The sequence below is a fragment of the Leptodactylus fuscus genome, unplaced genomic scaffold (assembly GCF_031893055.1).
Source record: "Leptodactylus fuscus isolate aLepFus1 unplaced genomic scaffold, aLepFus1.hap2 HAP2_SCAFFOLD_158, whole genome shotgun sequence".
In the NCBI taxonomy this organism is placed as follows: Eukaryota; Metazoa; Chordata; class Amphibia; order Anura; family Leptodactylidae; genus Leptodactylus; species Leptodactylus fuscus.
Window position 1 is genome coordinate 1 of NW_027440180.1, and position 6,675 is coordinate 6,675.

Consider the following 6,675-nt stretch of genomic DNA (forward strand, 5'->3'; position numbering starts at 1 on the left):
ATCCACCTGATTTCCCCAAACTCTGCTCGTTAGAGGCTCAATCCACTCTGATTTCCCCAAACTCTGCTGGTTAGAGGCTGAATCTACCTGATTTCCCCAAACTCTGCTCGTTAGAGGCTCAATCCACTCTGATTTCCCCAAACTCTGCTGGATAGAGGCGGAATCCACCGTGATTTTCCCAAACTCTGCTTGTTAGAGTCTCAATCCACCGTGATTTTCCCAAACTCTGCTGGTTAGAGGCTGAATCTACCTGATTTTCCCAAACTCTGCTGGTTAGAGGCTCAATCCACTGTGATTTCCCCAAACTCTGCTGGTTAGAGGCTGAATCCACCGTGATTTTCCCAAACTCTACTGGTTACAGGCTGAATCCACCCTGATTCCCCCAAACTCTGCGGGTTAGAGGCTGAATCACCCTGATTCCCCCAAACTCTGCTGGTTAGAGGCTAAATCCACCGTGATTTTCCCAAACTCTGCTAGTTAGAGGCTCAATCCACTCTGATTTCCCCAAACTCTGCTGGTTAGAGGCTGAATCCACCTGATTTCCCCAAACTCTGCTCGTTAGAGGCTCAATCCACTCTGATTTCCCCAAACTCTGCTGGTTAGAGGCTCAATCCACTCTGATTTCCCCAAACTCTGCTGGATAGAGGCGGAATCCACCGTGATTTTCCCAAACTCTGCTTGTTAGAGTCTCAATCCACCATGATTTTCCCAAACTCTGCTGGTTAGAGGCTGAATCTACCTGATTTTCCCAAACTCTGCTGGTTAGAGGCTCAATCCACTGTGATTTCCCCAAACTCTGCTGGTTAGAGGCTGAATCTACCTGATTTTCCCAAACTCTGCTGGTTAGAGGCTCAAACCACTGTGATTTCCCCAAACTCTGCTGGTTAGAGGCTGAATCTACCTGATTTTCCCAAACTCTGCTGGTTAGAGGCTCAATCCACTGTGATTTCCCCAAACTCTGCTGGTTAGAGGCTGAATCCACCGTGATTTTCCCAAACTCTACTGGTTACAGGCTGAATCCACCCTGATTCCCCCAAACTCTGCGGGTTAGAGGCTGAATCACCCTGATTCCCCCAAACTCTGCTGGTTAGAGGCTGAATCCACCATGAGTTCCCCAAACTAGGCTGGTTAGAGGCTGAATCCACCTGATTTCCCCAAACTCTGCTGGTTGGAGGCTTAATCCACCCTGATTTCTCCAAACTCTGCTGGTTAGATGCTGAATCCACCTGATTTCCCCAAACTCTGCTGGTTAGAGGCTGAATCCACCATGATTTCCCCAAACTTTGCTGGTTAGAGGCTGAATCCACAGTGTTTTTCCCAAACTCTGCTGGCTAGAGGCTGAATCCTCCAGATTTCCCCAAACTCTGCTGGTTAGAGGCTGAATCCACCTTATTTCCCCAAACTCTGCTGGTTAGCGGCTGAATCTACCTGATTCCTCCAAACTCTGCTGGTTAGAGGCTGAATCCACCTGATTTCCCAAACTCTGCTGGTCAGAGGCTAAATCCACCCTGAATCCCCCAAACTCTGCTGGTTAAAGGCTCAATCCACCCTGATTTTCCCAAACTCTGCTGGTTGGAGGCTTAATCCACCCTGATTTCCCCAAACTCTGCTGGTTAGAGGCTGAATCCACCGTGATTTCCCCAAACTCTGCTGGTTAGGGGTTGAATCCACCTGATTTCCACAAACTCTGCTCGTTAGAGGCTCAATCTACTCTGATTTCCCCAACCTCTGCTGGTTAGAGGCTGAATCCACCTGATTTCCCCAAACTTTGCTTGTTAGAGTCTCAATCCACCGTGATTTTCCTGAACTCTGCTGGTTAGAGGCTGAATCTACCTGATTTTCCCTAACTCTGCTGGTTAGAGACTTAATCCACCCTGATTTCCCCAAACTCTGTTGGATAGAGGCTGAATTCACCCTGATTTCCCCAAACACTGCTGGTTAGAGGCTCAATCCACCGTGATTTTCCCAAACTCTGCTGGTTAGAGGCTGAATCTACCTGATTTCCCCAAACTCTGCTGGTTAGAGGCTCAATCCACTCTGATTTCCCCAAACTCTGCTGGATAGAGGTGGAATCCACCGTGATTTTCCCAAACTCTGCTTGTTAGAGTCTCAATCCACCCTGATTCCCCCAAACTCTGCTGGTTAGAGGCTGAATCCACCGTGTTTTTCCCAAACTCTGCTGGTTAGAGGCTGAATCTACCTGATTTCCCCAAACTCTGCTGGTTAGAGGCTGAATCTACCTGATTTTCCCAAACTCTGCTGGTTAGAGGCTGAATCCACCCTGATTCCCCCAAACGCTGCGGGTTAGAGGCTGAATCCACAGTGTTTTTCCCAAACTCTGCTGGCTAGAGGCTGAATCCTCCTGATTTCCCCAAACTCTGCTGGTTAGAGGCTGAATCCACCTGATTTCCCTAAACTCTGCTGGTTAGAGGCTCAATCCACTCTGATTTCCCCAAAATCTGCTGGATAGAGGTGGAATCCACCGTGATTTTCCCAAACTCTGCTTGTTAGAGGCTGAATCCACCCTGATTCCCCCAAACTCTGCTGGTTAGAGGCTAAATCCACCCTGAATCCCCCAAACTCTGCTGGTTAGAGGCTGAATCCACCTGATTTCCCCAAACTCTGTGGGTTAGAGGCTGAATCCACTCTGATTTCCCCAAACTCTGCTGGTTAGAGTCTCAATCCACTCTGATTTCCCCAAACTCTGCTGGTTAGAGGCTGAATCCACCGTGAGTTCCCCAAACTCTGCTGGTTAGAGGCTGAATCCACCTAATTTCCCCAAACTCTGCTGGTTGGAGGCTTAATCCACCCTGATTTCCCCAAACTCTGCTGGTTAGAGGCTGAATCCACCGTGATTTCCCCAAACTCTGCTGGTTAGAGGCTGAATCTACCTGATTTTCCCAAACTCTGCTGGTTAGAGGCTCAAACCACTGTGATTTCCCCAAACTCTGCTGGTTAGAGGCTGAATCTACCTGATTTTCCCAAACTCTGCTGGTTAGAGGCTCAAACCACTGTGATTTCCCCAAACTCTGCTGGTTAGAGGCTGAATCCACCGTGATTTTCCCAAACTCTACTGGTTAGAGGCTGACTCCACCTGATTTCCCCAAACTCTGCTGGTTAGAGGCTGAATCCATCCTGATTCCCCCAAACTCTGCTGGTTAGAGGCTGAATCCAGCATGAGTTCCCCAAACTAGGCTGGTTAGAGGCTGAATCCACCTGATTTCCCCAAACTCTGCTGGTTGGAGGCTTAATCCACCCTGATTTCTCCAAACTCTGCTGGTTAGATGCTGAATCCACCTGATTTCCCCAAACTCTGCTGGTTAGAGGCTGAATCCACCATGATTTCCCCAAACTTTGCTGGTTAGAGGCTGAATCCACAGTGTTTTTCCCAAACTCTGCTGGCTAGAGGCTGAATCCTCCAGATTTCCCCAAACTCTGCTGGTTAGAGGCTGAATCCACCTTATTTCCCCAAACTCTGCTGGTTAGCGGCTGAATCTACCTGATTCCTCCAAACTCTGCTGGTTAGAGGCTGAATCCACCTGATTTCCCCAAACTCTGCTGGTCAGAGGCTAAATCCACCCTGAATCCCCCAAACTCTGCTGGTTAAAGGCACAATCCACCCTGATTTTCCCAAACTCTGCTGGTTGGAGGCTTAATCCACCCTGATTTCCCCAAACTCTGCTGGTTAGAGGCTGAATCCACCGTGATTTCCCCAAACTCTGCTGGTTAGGGGTTGAATCCACCTGATTTCCACAAACTCTGCTCGTTAGAGGCTCAATCTACTCTGATTTCCCCAAACTCTGCTGGTTAGAGGCTGAATCCACCTGATTTCCCCAAACTTTGCTTGTTAGAGTCTCAATCCACCGTGATTTTCCTGAACTCTGCTGGTTAGAGGCTGAATCTACCTGATTTTCCCAAACTCTGCTGGTTAGAGACTTAATCCACCCTGATTTCCCCAAACTCTGCTGGATAGAGGCTGAATTCACCCTGATTTCCCCAAACACTGCTGGTTAGAGGCTCAATCCACCGTGATTTTCCCAAACTCTGCTGGTTAGAGGCTGAATCTACCTGATTTCCCCAAACTCTGCTGGTTAGAGGCTCAATCCACTCTGATTTCCCCAAACTCTGCTGGATAGAGGTGGAATCCACCGTGATTTTCCCAAACTCTGCTTGTTAGAGTCTCAATCCACCCTGATTCCCCCAAACTCTGCTGGTTAGAGGCTGAATCCACCGTGTTTTTCCCAAACTCTGCTGGTTAGAGGCTGAATCTACCTGATTTCCCCAAACTCTGCTGGTTAGAGGCTGAATCTACCTGATTTTCCCAAACTCTGCTGGTTAGAGGCTGAATCCACCCTGATTCCCCCAAACGCTGCGGGTTAGAGGCTGAATCCACAGTGTTTTTCCCAAACTCTGCTGGCTAGAGGCTGAATCCTCCTGATTTCCCCAAACTCTGCTGGTTAGAGGCTGAATCCACCTGATTTCCCCAAACTCTGCTGGTTAGAGGCTCAATCCACTCTGATTTCCCCAAAATCTGCTGGATAGAGGTGGAATCCACCGTGATTTTCCCAAACTCTGCTTGTTAGAGGCTGAATCCACCCTGATTCCCCCAAACTCTGCTGGTTAGAGGCTAAATCCACCCTGAATCCCCCAAACTCTGCTGGTTAGAGGCTGAATCCACCTGATTTCCCCAAACTCTGTGGGTTAGAGGCTGAATCCACTCTGATTTCCCCAAACTCTGCTGGTTAGAGTCTCAATCCACTCTGATTTCCCCAAACTCTGCTGGTTAGAGGCTGAATCCACCGTGAGTTCCCCAAACTCTGCTGGTTAGAGGCTGAATCCACCTAATTTCCCCAAACTCTGCTGGTTGGAGGCTTAATCCACCCTGATTTCCCCAAACTCTGCTGGTTAGAGGCTGAATCCACCGTGATTTCCCCAAACTCTGCTGGTTAGGGGTTGAATCCACCTGATTTCCACAAACTCTGCTCGTTAGAGGCTCAATCTACTCTGATTTCCCCAAACTCTGCTGGTTAGAGGCTGAATCCACCTAATTTCCCCAAACTTTGCTTGTTAGAGTCTCAATCCACCGTGATTTTCCTGAACTCTGCTGGTTAGAGGCTGAATCTACCTGATTTCCCCAAACTTTGCTGGTTAGAGGCTGAATCTACCTGATTTTCCCAAACTCTGCTGGTTAGAGGCTGAATCCACCCTGATTCCCCCAAACGCTGTGGGTTAGAGGCTGAATCCACAGTGTTTTTCCCAAACTCTGCTGGCTAGAGGCTGAATCCTCCTGATTTCCCCAAACTCTGCCGGTTAGAGGCTGAATCCACCTTATTTCCCCAAACTCTGCTGGTTAGCGGCTGAATTCACCCTGATTTCCCCAAACTCTGCTGGTTAGAGGCTGAATTCACCCTGATTTCCCCAAACTCTGCTGGTTAGGGGTTAAATCCACCTGATTTCCCCAAACTCTGCTCGTTAGAGGCTCAATCCACTCTGATTTCCCCAAACTCTGCTGGTTAGAGGCTGAATCCACCTGATTTCCCCAAACTCTGCTCGTTAGAGGCTCAATCCACTCTGATTTCCCCAAACTCTGCTGGATAGAGGCGGAATCCACCGTGATTTTCCCAAACTCTGCTTGTTAGAGTCTCAATCCACCGTGATTTTCCCAAACTCTGCTGGTTAGAGGCTGAATCTACCTGATTTTCCCAAACTCTGCTGGTTAGAGGCTCAATCCACTGTGATTTCCCCAAACTCTGCTGGTTAGAGGCTGAATCCACCGTGATTTTCCCAAACTCTACTGGTTACAGGCTGAATCCACCCTGATTCCCCCAAACTCTGCGGGTTAGAGGCTGAATCACCCTGATTCCCCCAAACTCTGCTGGTTAGAGGCTAAATCCACCGTGATTTTCCCAAACTCTGCTAGTTAGAGGCTCAATCCACTCTGATTTCCCCAAACTCTGCTGGTTAGAGGCTGAATCCACCTGATTTCCCCAAACTCTGCTCGTTAGAGGCTTAATCCACTCTGATTTCCCCAAACTCTGCTGGTTAGAGGCTCAATCCACTCTGATTTCCCCAAACTCTGCTGGATAGAGGCGGAATCCACCGTGATTTTCCCAAACTCTGCTTGTTAGAGTCTCAATCCACCATGATTTTCCCAAACTCTGCTGGTTAGAGGCTGAATCTACCTGATTTTCCCAAACTCTGCTGGTTAGAGGCTCAATCCACTGTGATTTCCCCAAACTCTGCTGGTTAGAGGCTGAATCTACCTGATTTTCCCAAACTCTGCTGGTTAGAGGCTCAAACCACTGTGATTTCCCCAAACTCTGCTGGTTAGAGGCTGAATCTACCTGATTTTCCCAAACTCTGCTGGTTAGAGGCTCAAACCACTGTGATTTCCCCAAACTCTGCTGGTTAGAGGCTGAATCCACCGTGATTTTCCCAAACTCTACTGGTTAGAGGCTGACTCCACCTGATTTCCCCAAACTCTGCTGGTTAGAGGCTGAATCCATCCTGATTCCCCCAAACTCTGCTGGTTAGAGGCTGAATCCACCATGAGTTCCCCAAACTAGGCTGGTTAGAGGCTGAATCCACCTGATTTCCCCAAACTCTGCTGGTTGGAGGCTTAATCCACCCTGATTTCTCCAAACTCTGCTGGTTAGATGCTGAATCCACCTGATT